Below are 17,008 nucleotides of genomic sequence, written 5' to 3'. Positions count from 1 at the left end.
GACCCACTTTGGCACCGGGAACCAACTCGTTACTGCACACCGCCCACTCCCTGGCCTTTACTTGTTTACTGTGCATTTGTCCCTTCCCTCCTCAAGGACCCAGACCTTACCATGCAGGCCCAAATTCCCCAGCACTGAGGATGTTGCCTGATAGTCAATAAATATTGATTAACCTTTTCTGCAGGACCCAGGACACCCCTTCTCTACTCTGGGCCCAGGTTTTTCATCTGTAAAGTAGGATCCCTGGTCCCTAAGATCTCCAAAATGGTATGGAAGGGGGCTACCTAAGTCCCCTCCAGGCAGCATGAGATTACTTACTGAAAGAGATTTTTTTGTAAAAAGGCATTGTGAGAGCACCAAAGGTCACAAATGTATGGACCGTGGACCCAATTTCAACCCAAATGTGTTTTGCTTGGTTTACACCTATATTAAAATTTTTTTTTTAGTTTTGATGTCAGTATAAACCTAACCCAGCCCACTGCACTCACAAGTACTGCCTATCTGGTCTTGTGGGCATTTAAGTTTGCCATCCCTGGATGGAGAGTTGAAGATCATTAGAACCATGCTACCCACAAGCCCTATGGCAGCGTCTGGAGTCAAAGGGTACAGTTGTATTTAGGCCAATTGTTCCCCAATCTGTTTGAACATTAGAATCACTCAGGGAGTGTGTCAAATGCAGATTTCAGGCCACCCCAGCCCACTGAATCCTACTCTCTGTAGTTTGTGGCACTGGATATGGATTTTTTTCAAGATTCTCCCCAAATGCTTATGCCCTACAGGTGGGAATATGTATTGAATCAAGCTCTGCAGATGTATAACTGTTCCTGTCAAAATTATGAATGTATCTGTCTCTTGACCCAGCAATTCCACTTCTGGGAATCTACCTTATGGACCAGTACTTCTTAAATTTTAATGTGCATACAAACCCCCTGGACATCTTTTTAAAAATGCAGATCCCAATTCAGCAGGGCTGATGATGCTACAGTTCTAATGAAGCTGCCTTTGATGCCCAGCTGCTAGTCCTGGAACATTCTGAGTAGTGAGGCTCTACATCTCCCCACACACATACCTAGTGGTGCATGTGCAAAATGATCCATTGTGCCATAATCTGCCATTGCAAGTATTAGGAATAACCTAAATATCCATCAACAAGGGATTAGTCAAATAAGTGTTTCCCTTCAATAGGGCATACACAGCCTTGAAAAGTAGCAAGGCAGCTCCTTAGGTACTGATATGGAATGATCTCCAGGACATATTATTAAATAAAAAAATGTAAGGAGCAGAAGAATTAGTAGAGTGTGCAAACATTTGTCTAAAGAGTGTTGGGGGAGGATATTTATGTTCATAATGACTTATAGAAGCACAGATAGCCTAGCAAGAGGAACTGACAACTGAGTGCCTCTGAAGAAGGAAATTGGGTGGATGGATGACAGTGAGGAAGGGTGACCTTTTACTATTCTCATCTGAATTTTGAACTATGTGAATATAAGGCCTGTTCAAAAAAAATTAAAATTTTTTATTAAAATGATAGATAAATAAATGAAAAGACCCACCACATACTTATAATGCCCAGGCATAAACTGAGACCATCAGAAAGCTGAGGTTTATGTCCTAGGGCAGGTGCCCCCAACCTCGGTACACCATGTAATATGTGTGCACACGCTTGCAAACTGCTTTGAGGACAGTCTGTGCAGTGTGTTAGCAAGCACGTTGGGCTTAAACTCTGCAAACTTCGGTCGGATCCCAGTTCAGCCAGCCAGTGACAAAGAGCAAGATATTCAGCCTTAATGAGCCCTATTTCTTGGGAATGATCAAAATAACGCTGGTGCCCTGCAGACCTTGGGTGGTGGGAAAACACCTCACCAGCTGTCAAATGTGTCCACGTGAAAAGAGTGACAGCAACATGAACCACAATGGTGAGCAGAGGGAGGGGCAGCCCCCAGCATGGTCTCCACGAGGTCTCGTGAACACCTCCCAGGGCACCGAGAAAGGTGGAAACCCAATACCTTGACCTTTGCAGTCAGGCAGCTGCTCTGAGCAACCCCTAACTCTCCTCCCACCATCTGGTCCAGCTGCCAGGCTGAGTCACACGCAGGCCAAGGGACAGGCACATGACCTATGTGTGGGGCTAGTGTGAGGGTGGTGGTTGGGGGAGGGTGGGAAAGGCAGCAAGAGGCTGTCACTCCCCTCTCAGTGGGAAATTTCCTGCCAGAGGTGGAGAGCTAAGCCTGACTCAAGGTCTGGAACTCAGCTGGCTGCCTGGCTGTCTAGCAGAACTCCTCCTCCAGGAAGCCTACCTGGTATGTGTTGAGTGTGTGTACGTGTGCATGTGTGACATAGAAAGAAAGGAAGAAAGTGTACAAGGAAATGATAATAAAAACAACAAATATTGAGCTCTTGCAATGCCCCATCTCTGTCCTAAGCATCTCACAGAGTAAAAGTGAATCTTCATTGACACTGGCATTATCATCCAGATTTTCCAGATGAGGAGACTGAGACACAAGGCTGCTACTTAATTGACCCAAGGTCATATAGCCCTTGGCAGAGACCATCAGATCCCAGAGCCCCAACTCTGAACCTTTCACTCCTTGAAGGGGTTTTCCGGAGGTGACTTATACTGGCATCTGCCAGTGTAACCTTGGGCAAATTAGCCCTGTACTTGGCCTCGGTTTCCTCACTTGTAGGATGAGGATCATCACAGCAGTATCCATCCTTCAGGGCTGTTTGGAGGCTTAGTAATTGAGGTATTGAAAGTTCTGCACAAAGGGTCTTGCACATATTCACTCTTGTGAAGGTCGTGGCTGCTAATATGATTATCATACCCAGTACCTTTGAGTGAGGCATAGAAAGTTCCTCAGTCCTGTGCCAGAAGGAATCAAATCTCTCTTTTCTGCAGTTTATCCCTATCATTCATCTGTAACACATAACCTAAATATCTTGTCTTTTTCCTGTTTCCATCTACCCCTGTAAGAAAGCAAGATAAGGCTAGCAAAGAGAGTCCACAGATCTTGGTCACGATTAAGAGGACTTTTTTTTTTTTTTAAGACATCAAGAATCTTGATTTCTGCTAAGAGGTTCTCACACAGAAGAAACCTATACAGGGCACCAAGTCCAGCCTGGTGGCAAGAGGACGGATGGAGGAAATTTAACTTTCAAAGTCCCTTCCACCTCTGCATCCCCGGGAGATGAACTCAATCCAAAAATTATTCAGAAAGCATTTACACCGTTCTGGACCCCTGCTGGGGATTGGGAGACAGTACTGAACACGACAGACAAAATTCCCCATCTCATGGAGCTGACGTTCTAGGGAGGAGACAGACAATAAACAAGTAAAGAGATCACCTAATGTCCAGTGTCAAGAAATACCATAAAGAAAAATAAAGCAGAGTCAGGGCAGGGAGAGTGAGAGGAGTGGGGTCTGTTATCTTAAACAAGGGGATTGGGGAAGGCTTTTTAGAAACATTTGAACAGAGAGCTAAGGAGCAACAATGGCTGGGAAAGAATATTCCAGGTTGAGGGAGTGATTGGCATATGCAAAGGCCCTGAAGCAGAACCAGGAGAGAGAATGGTAAGAAATAAGTTCAAACAGGTAGGCAAGGCCTTGCCTCTGTCCTTTCTTTTCTGCCAAACTGGGATGACAACAGCAGCCTGCTGCCCCACCTTCATCTTGGAGCAGCAAGGAGATAATGGAAGGAAAGTGCTTTGAGGGGGAGAACAGGGACTGTTCAGTGTTAGTAATGGACATGCTGGACAAGGCCCATGCCTGGGGCACTTTGGGAGAGTGTGGTTTCTTCTCCCTCCTGGCGAATCTGTTCTCCTAAATACCAGCCCTGGGAAAGTCCAAGGTTCAAACACTTCCACTTGCTCATCCAAGGGATGAAAAGGTAGGGCCCAGAGAGGGGAGGAGACCTGCCCGAGGTCACGGGGGTGCAAGTTCCTGCCAGAGCCCCAGTTTTCAGAATTTGGCTCAAGAGTGTAACAGATATTGAACTGTCCCATTCTCAGGTGAGAGAAAATAAAATCAATATTTTTATCTCCTTAAGAAGTTGTTACTTCCCCCAGGGCAAGATAGGTGAGACTATTTGTTGGGGGTGTGGCTGGGGGGAGTAACACTTTTCAAAGCAAATTAAATGTGTCAAATGAGCAATTTCTCCCGTAGGCTGGTCTCTCAGCTCTCAAGCTCTTAGCAACTGATTTCTCATTTGTGCTTTTTAAAACATTCCCCTTATTTTCATAGGTCTTCACAATGAGTGTTGATAAGGAGAAAACTCAGGGCTCTCTTGTCACCTTTTCCCAGAGGAGGGAACTGGGGCCCAGAATAGTGAAATAGCCCATCTGAGGCTGGACAGCAGGTTTCTCTCTTCAGTCAGCAGGTCTGCTTACAGTGGACTGGGAAACCAATGGGGAGCAGGCCACACGGAGAACACATAATGAACAAGATCATCTCAGAAAAGACCAAGAACTATGGATGAAATACGAGAGACTGGCAGGACTAATTTAGTGTGGTCAGAGAAGGACCCCAGGGAGGGGCCTGTAGCTTGAAAAGCAACCAGTCGTGTGCAGAGCCACACAGAAGAGAGCTCCAGGCTACAGGAGAGCAAATGCAAAGGCCCTGTGCCAGGATCAAGCATGGTGTCGGAAGTGAAAGCCCAGTGTGGCTGGAGCAGGGCAGGCCAGGGGGACCAAGGGGAGATGAGATGGGAGAGGTGGGTGCAGCCCTTGTGGGCCACTGTAAGATGTGGATTCAGTCCTGTGGGCCAGAGCTGCCAGTCCAGGCTCTACAGCTGGTGGCAGGGCTGGGCCTTGATATTCGCCTCTCCTTCAGAACCACGGCTCGCTCTTAAATGACTCCCCTCGGCTTTCTGCACATTCCAGTACTTCCTCAACTGACTCTGCAGGTTCCTGGAGAACCAGAACATGTTAGAGTACAACCATCGTGTGACTCTATCCTACCCTCCTTAGCCCTGATTTCCCACAAACTCACTCGGGATCAACCATCTTTCTCACACACATGCACAGGTAGATCTTCACATGGGCTTCTCAGAGTTCACACTCTCCTAGAGCCTCTCAGCAGCAGGTGAAGTTGCATTTGCCCAACACCAGTAGCAGGAATTGGGGATGGGGAGAGAGAGAGAGACAGCAGAGGCAGCAGAGAAGTCCTGCAGGGGTGAATCTGCCTGCAAACTAGGTGGGTAGATACGGTGTGAGCGTGAGTGGCTCATCAGCTTTGTCCTGGGGACAGGCCCCCAGGAGCCAGAGCTGTCTCCTCTGGCCTTACTCCTGGTATGGGGACGTAGCAGACAGGATTCCAGAATAAGGCTGGTCCAAAATAGCCAGGCAACAGGACAGCTCCCAGGGGACCCTTGGGGTTCTGACACACCACCTCAACCAAATCCCCCTCAAACTTCCAAAACCCCTCTTTGGTGTTATCTTTCTTTGATGTAGGCAGCTGGAGTCTCTTTTTGTTAATTGAAATATAATTGACATATAATATTATATTAGTTTCAGGTATACAACACAGTGATTTGATATTTCTAAATATTGTGAAATACACCGCAATATTTCTAGTTAACATCTTTCACCACATATAGTTACACACTTTTTTTTCTTGTGATCAGAACTTTTAAGATCTACCCTCTCAGCAACTTTCAGATATGCAATACAGCATTATTAACTATAGTCACCATGCTCTTCATTACATTCCCACAGCTTATTTATTTTATATGTGGAAAGATGTACCTTTTGATTCCTTCACCCATTTAGCTCACCTCCCCACCCCCTGCCTCTGGCAACCACAAGTCTTCTTAATATTATTGATAATAATAGCTCACTTTAATGAGCACTTACTATATGCTATACACCATACCAAGTACTTAACAGTTTTAACTCATGAAAACACCTATGTCAAATGCAAGCAAAAAGATTCTTAGAAAACTGGGTGACTGTTCATGAATTTTACCAGGCCAGCTACATCAAAACCACCACCACTGCAGAACCCATGACTTTGTTCTGCCAGTGCTGCTTTAGTGCCCATCTGGTCACCTGCCCACTCCCCACCCCATGAGATGCCACCTGGGAGACTGTCCACATGACTGCTCCAGTGCCACCCTTCAGGAAGACCTTCCAGACACAAATTAAGGTGCCCTGTATCACTGAACACCCACAAGGATGGCTGCTACCGAAAAAAGAGAATAACAAATATTGGTGCGGATGCAAAGAAATGGGAACCCTTATACTTTGCTGATAGGAATGTAAAATGCTGCAGCCACTGGAAAACAGTATGGTGTTTCCTCAAAAAATTAAAAATAGAATTACTGTATGAGCCAGCATTTCCTCTTCTGGGTACACCCCCCAAAAAAACTAAAAGCAGGGACTCAAACAGATATTTATACACCCATGTTCATAGCAGCATTATTCACAGTGGCCGAAAGATGGAGGCAAGTCAAGTGCCCCTCAGTGGACACTGGGTCAGCAAAAGGTGGCGTATCCACACAGTGGAGTATTACCCAGCCTTAGAAAACCAAGGAAATTCTGACACATTTACAACATGGATGAACCCTGAGGACATGATGCAAACTGAAAAAGCCTGTCACGAAAAGGTAAATACTATGTGATTCCACTTCTGTGTGGTGCCTGACTGGCCAAATTCATAGAGACAGAAAGTAGAAGGGTGGCTGCCAGAGGCTAAGGGGTTGTGGGGGTCACAGGGGGTGGCGCTTGGAGCTATTGTTTAATGGGTACAGGGTTCCAGCTTTGCTGGAGGAAAAGAGCTCTGGGGATGAATGGTGACGATGGGTGCATGACAGCATGAATGTACTTAGTTAAGCTGTACATTTAAAAGCAGTTAAGATGGTCAAGTTTATGTCACATGTATTTTGCCACAAATCATGTTTTATAAAGAAAAGAAGAAAAAGATGCATTGTCTCTTCTCTGGGGCCCAGAGAGGAAGACCTGTTTGCCCAGACCGCCAGCAGCCCCGTAGCCCATCCTGTACGTGAAAGTCTGAGGCAGGCCTCTGTGACCCCAGGAGAAGCATCTCAGACTTCGGGTTACACTCTCGGGCTGCGGAACGGAGAGGCAGTGAAAGGAGGTTGAAAGAAATGGAGACAAAATTCTAATGCTGACTTTAGGGGACCTCAGACTATTCATTCTCGCTCTGTGGGCCTCAGTTTCCCCATCTTCCCAAGTGAGGAATTGGTCTTCAGAAGTTGTCCAGGAATCCCAGCTGGCCCCCAGGCATATCTTGCTTGCCCCTCACAAGGTTTAAAATTGAGAAGGTCCAGCAACTTGGGGCTTTGTCCCTCCATGGTCACCACTGCCTAGACGTGGCACCCTTGGATAGGGCTAGGGAGCAGCAGGTCCCCCCACAAGCCTGAACCTTCCCTGCCATGGCTCTGTAGGTGGCTGAGTTTGCAAATCCTAACAAGGTGACACCCAAGGGACCTCTGACTTGAATGACAGCATGGTCAGTTTCCTGGGTGAAGGTTTCTTTGAAAACACAGTTCTGGAGTTTCCAGTCAGGGGACACACTGTCTCTGAGACCTCACCTTTCTCAGCTCCTCAGCATTCCGCAGACCAGTTCCCTGAATAGGGGGACACTGCAGCAGGGTCTCAGACCCACCCCCCTCCCACCTCCACCCCCCCATTGCCTCAGGACTTGACTTCACACTTCAGTTTTCTGGAGTTCCCAGGGAGACAGGAAGAACGCCTGCAGGGAACCCCCAGGCCCTGCTTGAGAGGCTTTTAGACAGTAACCTCCCTCCCACCCTCCATCTCTCAGCTTATAGAGAGTAGAAACAAAAAATTAAAAAATAGCCTTATTAAGGTCTTGTGATTCTTTCCTGACAACTCAAACAGGAGAAACGGGAACTGGCATTGTTCTCCTCCTCACCATCAAGTAATACTAATAATGGCTAATTTTGACTGAGCATTTACTACATGTCAGGCTTTCTTCTAAGCACTTTGTGTATTATTTCATTATATGTCACAACAATCGGAGGAGGCAGACCCCATTTTACAGGAGACACAATTAAGGTAGAGCCCTCACAGTGGTGGTAAGGCCTGGGGTAGATTTCAGCTGTCTCCTCTCATGATGTGACCTTGCATAAGTCCCCTCCTCTCTCCAGGCCTTAATTTCATCATCCGTGAAATCTCCCAAGTTGTCCTAGGTCACCATTACAGTCTAAATATTTTGTTATTCCTAGAACACATTTTCTAAAAATCAAAGCATATATGAAAAGGATGAATTGGAAATCACACTTGCCAGTGTAGGGCATGTGTGTATATGTGTGTGTATACATGCCTGTGTGCCTTTTAAAATCTAATTAAGCCACAATCCGTTGCTCTCTTCCTTTCCAACCTGGGCCTGGTGGGATGGCTCCACGGAGAAGGATGGAGAGGAGAATGGCTGTTCTGCCACCAATGAGAATACACCGTCAACCTTCAAAATCACATCCATGGAGTGATTTTCAAAAAGCATGCTCCTTGGACACTCAAAGACATCCATAAATTTGCCATGAAGGAAATGGGGACTCCAGATATGTACACTCACCCAGGACAAAGGAATAAGGAATGTCCCCTCTCCCTGTACAGTTGTCCAGAAAACATAATAAGGACAAAGATTCACCAGACAAGCCCTATATGTTGGTTATCTGTGTCTCTGTCACTACTTTGAACAATTTATAGTCAATGTGGATGAGGACCACTGATCGCCAAATAGTTATAAAGTGCAGGGGGAAAAAAGCCAATTAATCAAACTTTTAAAACAGAGTCTATAATTTTTTTTAAAAAGTATTTTTTTTAGAACCATATTAGGTTTGTAGGAAAACTGAGGGAAAAGTACAGAGTTCCCCTATATACCCTCTCAACCTGCCCCCAAGTTTCCCTTATTAACTTATTGTGTTAGTGTAGCGCATTTGCTACAATTGATGAGCCAGTATTAATACATCATTATTAACTAAACCCATAGTTTACATTAGGGTTCACCCTGTGTTGTATATCCTATGGATCTGGACAAATGAATAATAACACATATTTACCATTGCAATATAATAAAGAATAGTTTCACTGCCATGGAAGTCCTCTGTGCTCTGCCTTTATATCCCTTTCTTCCCTTCCCCCCAACACTCTGGCAACCACCAATCTTTTCGCTGTCATCATAATTTCACTTTTTCCAGAATATCATATAGCTGGAATCACACAATATATGACTGGCTTGTTTCACTTAGTAATATGCAATTAAGTTTCCTCCATGTCTTGATAACTCATTTCTTTTCTTTTTTTTTTTTTTTTAAGATTTTAATTATTTATTTACTTACCCTTAGAAACTTGAACATCATAGACAGGTTTATGTTGATGGTAGCATCTTTTTTTTTTTTTTTTTTTGAGAGGGCATCTCTCATATTTATTGATCAAATGGTTGTTAACAACAATAAAATTCAGTATAGGGGGGTCAACGCTCAATGTACAATCATTAATCCATCTCAAGCCTAATTCTCGTCAGTCTCCAATCTTCTGAAGCATAACAAACAAGTTCTTACATGGTGAACGAATTCTTACATAGTGAATAAATTCTTACATGGTGAACAGTACAAGGGCATTCATCACAGAAACTTTCGGTTTTGATCACGCATTATGACCTATAAACAATCAGGTCAAATATGAATATTCATTTGATTTTTGTACTTGATTTATATGTTGATCCCACATTTCTCCTATTATTATTATTATTTTTATTTTTAATAAAATGCTGAAGTGGTAGGTAGATGCAAGATAAAGGTAGAAAACATAGTTTAGTGCTGTAAGAGGGCAAATGTAGATGATCAGATGATCAGGTGTGTGCCTATGGACCAAGTATTAATCCAGGCTAGACAAAGGCAGCAAGACATCCACGGATGCAGAAGATTTCTCTCAAAGCAGGGGGGGTGAGGTTCTGAGCCTCACCTCTGTTGATCCCCAAATTCTCACCTGATGGCTCCCCTGCGACTGTGCCTGTCTTAGGTTGTTCCTCCCTTGAGGAATCTTACCCGTCTCTGGCTAACCAGTCATCTTCCGGGGCCATACAGGGAAATGTAAAGTTGGTAAGTGAGAGAGAAGCCATATTGTTTGCAAAGGTTAGCTTTTTACTTCTTTGCAGATTTATGCCCTGTGGCTTCTATGCCCAGCACTTGTCTCTAGGTATCTTTACCACCTGGAGGAATTATGATACTCGGTAAATTCGATATGAGGCACGAATTCTATTTAAGGGTTGTAATTAGGAAGGAAGAAGAAAAGCTATAGATATAGCATATGAAGGAAACATGGGAGGATTGATTATTTCTTTGACATATCTTCTTGTAGAGTACCTTAAGTATGTATAGGTTTTAAACTACTAACTAATTTGCACACACATATTAACATAATAGGAATACAGTGACATAAACAAAGCAAATCTATAATTACCATCCATCTCCAGTGAAGCCAAGAAAACCATTTAGGCACCCTAGGCATTTGTGAAAATTTATCTATGATATGACAGATATTGTCCAACTGTACTTGAACCATCAGACAAATTAAAGCAGCCTTGTTCACATCCCATATGTTCTTTTAACCATAGATAGTCTATAGTCATGAGATTTTGGAGTGCTACAACTTGCACCCCTCCCAACTCCTGGTTGAGTTCCAACAGTACAGATCCGGTCAAATTCGGATAACTCATTTCTTTTTATTGCTGAATAATATTCCATTGTCTGGATGTATCACCATTAATCCATCCACCTATTTGAAGGACACCTTGGTTGCTTCCAAGTTTTGGCAATTATGAATAAGGGCTCATACATTTATTACAATTTTTTCTTCCAATTGCAAAGACCAATGATATACAATCACCATAGATTAGGACAATGTAGATGAGCAGAGAGAACAAGATAAAAATCTCCCATATGACGAATAATGATGAAACAGAGGCTCAGGGAGGAGAAGTAAAATGTTCATTCATTTCTCCAGTGAATATTTACGGAGAACTTACCACGTGCAGACACTGTGCTGGGGCGGAGAACACTGCTGGGAAATAGGAGATGAGCCCTCCTGGAGTTGACATTCTAGATAAACAACAACCTAGTAAATAAGAAGATAATATGAATAATGAAAGAACAGCTAATATTTACTGTGTACTTGCTTTGTGTCACCATTGTTCTGAAATCTTTGTGTGCGTTAAGGCAGTCAATGCTCACAAGCACATTTGGAAGTAAGCCCATCATTATCCCAACTTTGCAGATGGGAAAACTGCGGTCCAGTGAGGTTGAATCGCTAACCCAAGGTCACATAGTGGAGGAAGCAGGATCTGAACCCAGGTAATGAGATTTCTGAGTCTGTGGGCTTCCCACTACTTTAAAGTAAGGGTAGGTCACTGAGATGGAGGGCTGGTGGCAGAGCCCAGGGTGAACCTTGATCTTCGGTTTCTTAACTCCTTCATCCTGGAGCCCCTCTGCGTTTCAGGTTTTTGAGCAGCCAAACTTCGCTGTTCTTCCCTGTGGCTTTTCCCAGTCTCTTAGCTGTGTTCCCTGGAGGTTGGAGGAAAGGGCTTGGAGCTCATGGCCCTGGGCTCGTGGCTGGCCAGGGCTTCTGAGTGCAATCAGATCCCTTTTACTTTTAAGCCATTAAATCCCTCATGACAAATGCTGCTGCTCTCTGGAGGAGCAGGCTGACCGAACCAAGGGAACCCAGTCGCTGTGTATGGAAACCAATCTCAAAGCCCCACACACCTCAGCTGGTGCTTTTGGCAATCAGGCTGGGAGGGGCCGTCTCCTCTAACCTTTGCATATGGTGAAACAGCTCAAAATCAGCAGCAGAAAAAGCCCAAAGTTTATAAAACAGTATTCTTGAGGCTCTGGGAAACAGGTACTCTCGTACATCACTGGTGCGACCCAGCTGCTGTAGCTGCTTTGGAAAATAATTGACATCGACTCCCCACCTTTAAAGGAACACAGCATTTGACCCAGCAATTCCACGTCTGGGAGTTCATCCTGCAGATATCCTCACACATATGTGAAATGATATATGGACAGAACTATACATTCCAGAAATTTGTAGTGAAAGAACTGGAATGACCCATTCTCCTCCTATGCCCCAAAACAGGATAAATAAAAAAGGTCTTTCATTGCAAAGACATTCTATGCTATTGTTCAAAAGAAAAGGGCCGCTTACCCTGTACTACGACTAAGCTCTCTGCAAGGTTCAGATCATTGCATCCTATCCTGGCTGTCACAAAAAGATGGGGAGGCTGTATCTACAGAGGTGTTAAACTGTGAAAGAGGGCAAGGACCTGGGTTTGGGCATCCCCATTCTGGCCCTCCTGCTGTGTAATAAAGAGCAAAGTACTCAACCTTTCTGGGCTTTAGTTTCTTCAACTGTGAAATTGGGTCCTAATAACCAGGCTTGTTGGAAGAATTAAATCATCTACATAAGGGGCTCTGCTCAGTGCCTTGAACATAGGAATTGGCCAATAAAAAATAGCGCTAATGATAATTATTATTACACACAACCTCTCTCTGGAGGAAGACACAATAAACTGGAAAACAGGGGTACTTCTGGGAATGGGAAGGGGGGTAAGATTGAGGGTGACTGACTTTTTGGTGGATGCTGTGTTTGAAGCATTTGATTTTTTTTTTTACCTTGTGCATATATCACAAGTTTAAACAGTATTATTTAAAATAGGGGAGCAGGGCAAATTCAAAATGAGAAGGAGCAGGTGAATGATCTGCAGATGATTTTCCAGCTGGATTTTCTGAGCTAACAGCAACCTGGACCCTGGGTTGGAGGCCTTGCTGCTCTCGGGTATCCCTGGGACACTGTCAGGTCTGCAGGAACTCAGCCCTACCCCAGACCTGCGGAACCCGAATCTGCATTCTACCAAGAGTCCAGGTTAGATGCATGTGTGTGCAAGTCTGAGAGGCACTGGTGAGAGGGGCAGCCCTAATGGCTGCTAGAGGCCAGAAGACAGGGGTTTTTCAGTTTTGCGACTCAGCCAGAGCAAAAGATGAATGGAATGAGTTGCCCCTCCCTTAGGGTGGGGGGAGGGGAGGGAATAGTAAGAACTGAGAACTCCCTTTGCTCGCTCCCCAAAGGAGGTTGTAGCACGTGAGACCTGAGTGTGTGGCATGTGTGTGTGTGTGCGTGTCTTTTAGCAGCTTCCCACTTAGTGTTTAAAATTACTTTCTGGTTAAAAAAAGAAAGAAAAGAAGGAAGAAAAGGGAACCTCCCACTGCAGCCCACACAGCCCCACCAAGAAAGGAAGACTGTGCAATCCCCCCCACCCTCCCCAACCCCCAGCCCGCTTCATCTGTCTTTGGAGACAGTGACAGAAGAACTGCCCAAGGAGAAATCAAGAGAGAGATTCTTAGTACTAAAGGGCCTTTGAAATAATGCACTTCAAGCTTCTCATTTAACAGATAGGGAAATAGAGGCCCAGAGAGGGGGAAATACTTTGTCCAAGGTCACACAGCAAGGCTGGAGCAGAAGTTCAAGAATCATCGAGGCAAGAGAGACCTTGAAACCTCCTACTTCAGAGATACAAACTCAAGCGATCACACGGGTTATGCCTGCAAGAAAAGCAGAACGACCTTTCCATCCCATAGGCCACAGAGCAGAACGTGAGCCAAGGTGGGCTGATTACTGGCTCTGGAAGTTTGTTGGCACTAGGAGCCATCTTTGCATCTACCCACAGGTATAGCGCTTGCCACATGTCTTTAAAAACTGTGGTAAAATACACAGGACATAAAACTTACATCTTAACAATTTTTAAGTGTGCAGTTCAGCAGTGTTAAGTACATTCACATTATTGTGAAATGAGCCTCCTCTTCTGACAGAGACACGGGCATGAAAAGTGTTTCACTTTTCTCTTAGTCTTGAGCCTAAGAAAAACTACAGTGTGCAAAATGATACACGGCAACAGGCATCAGGTCTTGGGGTCAGGAAGACAACAGGGAGTGGTGGGGACTATGGAAAACTGGAGAGCATACCCCCCATCCAAGAGGCAGTCACTACTCAGCTCTATCTGGCTCTTGCCTGCAGGAATGCTAGATCATCTATATATGTGAAAACACCTGATATTTTAAACTCTTTTTTTCAAAATCTAAAACATTTTGAAAAGGTGAATGGAGTTTCTCACTCCAGTACCCTATTTCCCATAGGTAAACAGTTATTATTCTTTGCTAATACTTAAAGCTTTTTTATAATTTTACAAGCAAATAGTAACATATATGCACATATTTTTTTCGTTATACAGAAGAGAGTTTTTTCTTTATAACAAATACTTTGCTTTTCATGTGGCTTTTTACTTAATATATCCTAGAGAACTTGCCTTATCAGTGCCTAGGCAGAGTACTCAATTTTTCCCCCAACTGCATAGTATTCCATTGAATGGATGATCCATATTTGATCTAACCTGTCCCCTTGTTGATATGACTGGGCTGTTTTTCAAAACTATTGCATCACAAACAATGCTGTCTGAATAACCTTCGATGTACATCATTTTCCACATGAGCATGTGTATCTGTGGGTTAAATTCCAAAGAGTAGAATTTCTATATGTGCATTTTTAATATTTAATGAATTTGCCAAATTGGCCCCTCTCATATTGGTTTTGCCAAGATCCACTCCTGCCAGTCATGCATGAGTGACTATTTCCTTACAAACATTTAACTGTTTTAACGTTGCCAAATAAACTACAATGAAATAAAATTGAAACAATGTGCCTTCCAAACCAATATGTCTGTGGGCCACCTTGGCCCCAACTTTCCCAGCTCCAACCCTTCAAAGCCCAGAAATGGTGACTGACTTGCCTCAAGTTGCACAGCAAGTGAATTGTAGAGTCAGAACTCAAATCTCAGCCGCCTGATTCCTATGCCCATATCTAATCCACTTCCTGGCTCACCACCAGTTTGAGAGAGCCATCGGCTTTGGTAGTACGAAACTGGGGCTTCTACAGTGTTACCTGCAGCCTTTGTCAGCTCATGACTTGAAAAAGTCCAGCCCGTTTGCAGATGGCGACTGCATGGAGCAGCCCTCACACCCAGCAAATGCCTCTCTCTCAGATATATCAGTCAGCTTCTGATGCATACCAGCCAACCACAAAATTGTGTTTATTTCTATTCTTTTACCCTAACACCCTTCGGCAAGTGCTTAAGGGAGCCTCTTATGGCAAAAGGGAGCAGCTAAACCCAGGAAGCAGCTTTGGATCCAGACAGACCTGAGCCCCAATTCAGCTTCACCTCTTACAAGCTGTATGACTTCAGATGATTGTGCCTTTTCAGCATCCATCTCTTCAGCTGCAGTGTGGGGGTAATAACTGCCCCACTTTGAATCTTATTTGGTAACCACAGTGAACACAAAATAAGTACTTTAAATATTAGAATCCAGCCCAGCTCACCAAGATGCTCTGACAGTTCAAGGGAACTGGGCCTGCATGAGAGAAGAGAAGAGAAGATTCCTTTGTGTTTATATTGTGTTTATACAACTAGATAGTAAGCTCCTCTTGAAGGCAGAGACTGCCTTCAAGTGGACAAGATAGACCTGGGAATAACTAAATAGTTTGCAAAGCAGAATAAAATAAGTGGTTGGTGCAAGTGCCACTGGCAAGGGCAGCCCACTCAGATACGGGCTTGGAAGGCCTTCTGGAGTCTTCTAAACCAGCCCTTGAAAGAGCATTACGGGATGGAAGAGGATCCAGCATTTACTGAACAGCCAATTGCTTGGCACTGTGTTTCCTAATTTTATTTTTTTTCTATTTAGTCTTTTTTTCCTCTTTAAAAAAAAATTACAGAAGTGTATCAGTCAGATTTTACAAATGTATGTATTAATTAACTCATTTAATAAACTCATTTATTTCTGGTTCATCCATCTGCAGATGTTCCGAGGAGACACTTGATCTCATCATCTTAGCTGGGCCTCCAGGCAACGGGGTCTGGTTCAGGTCTGCCCCAGGTTAGGTCTGACTAGCAGGGCACCCAGGGCATGTCCTCCTCGGGGTGGCAGGCAGGAGCACAGGGAAGCAGTCCAACTGCACCAGCACAGTTCAAGCCTTTGTTCATACCATGCCCACTATCTCATCAACCAAAGGCAGCCACGTGGCCAAGGCTGAAAACACAAAAACAGAGAAGCACATTCCTTCCACGGAAGTGGGTAAATATTTGCTCAGCAACCAGGATTACACTTGAACATGGTCTCAAAAATCCAAACAAAAAAGCATAAATGCATAAAGAGGAAAATACTTCACTGTCCTCCCCACCCCATTGCGCCCCTTCCCAGGAAAGCTCCATCAGTTCGGGGTGAGCCCCTTCCAACTTTTTCGCATGCCTTCACTCACACACACACGCAGAAGGTTTTTATTTTATACAGTGAGATCATACCACTTGTATTTTCACATGACAGTTATAAGTCTCAAATCATTTAACTAGTATATTGACCCTATGATTGGGCTTTTTGAGTTTCCATTTTATAAAAGAGGAATCTGAGGTTAAGATGCTCTCCCCCAAACCACCCACCTCTTAAATAGCTGAAACAGGATTTGAAGCCAGGATTTTCCAAAAATCCTTTCAATTACAATGAGGCAGCCTCTCTAAAGGGGGATTGGGTTGTACCACCAGAGCCTACTATGCCTACCCTGTGGGACCACAGGGAAGGATGAGTGTGTGTGTGCACACATGTGTGTGTGAGAGAGAGAGGGACTGAGAGTAGTTCACTTTGTTCAGACTTGTGTTAGGGGCTTTGGGAGACATAATGTAGAAGACAAAAGACCTCACCCTCAGGTCACCTATGATTAAGCTAAAGAAACAAGAATATCCCCTCCTGCATCATAACAACAAGGCGGGATGTGCTAGCACAGGTGTTGAACACCCCAGGGCAGTTTTATTGTCTGTCTAAGAGCTGAACACTGCGGCTGCTCAGCCTTGGGGACGACACACGCCTTAACCAATTTCCTAGAAAACCGGCAGCATTTTAAGACAGTTGAAAGGACTCTCCACATGAATTGG

At 44.4% G+C, this 17,008-nt stretch overlaps 1 long non-coding RNA gene across 2 annotated transcripts; it reads left to right on the top strand.

Annotated features, from left to right (window-relative positions):
* The first annotated feature begins 6,422 nt into the window (after positions 1 to 6,422).
* LOC108383620 (uncharacterized) lies at positions 6,423 to 13,286 on the top strand. 2 transcript variants are annotated; one of them, XR_005058019.2, is made up of 4 exons: positions 6,423 to 6,599; positions 11,254 to 11,330; positions 12,755 to 12,900; positions 13,209 to 13,286. It is a non-coding gene; the product is annotated as an uncharacterized lncRNA (long non-coding RNA). The 2 variants fall into 2 exon arrangements; XR_012131289.1 differs by lacking the exon at positions 13,209 to 13,286 and having other exon boundaries at positions 12,755 to 13,015.
* The last annotated feature ends 3,722 nt before the right edge of the window (positions 13,287 to 17,008 follow it).

This window comes from Manis javanica, chromosome 5 (assembly GCF_040802235.1).
Source record: "Manis javanica isolate MJ-LG chromosome 5, MJ_LKY, whole genome shotgun sequence".
In the NCBI taxonomy this organism is placed as follows: Eukaryota; Metazoa; Chordata; class Mammalia; order Pholidota; family Manidae; genus Manis; species Manis javanica.
Note: the sequence above shows the minus strand (reverse complement) of the source record. Positions and strands in the feature narration are given on the sequence as shown.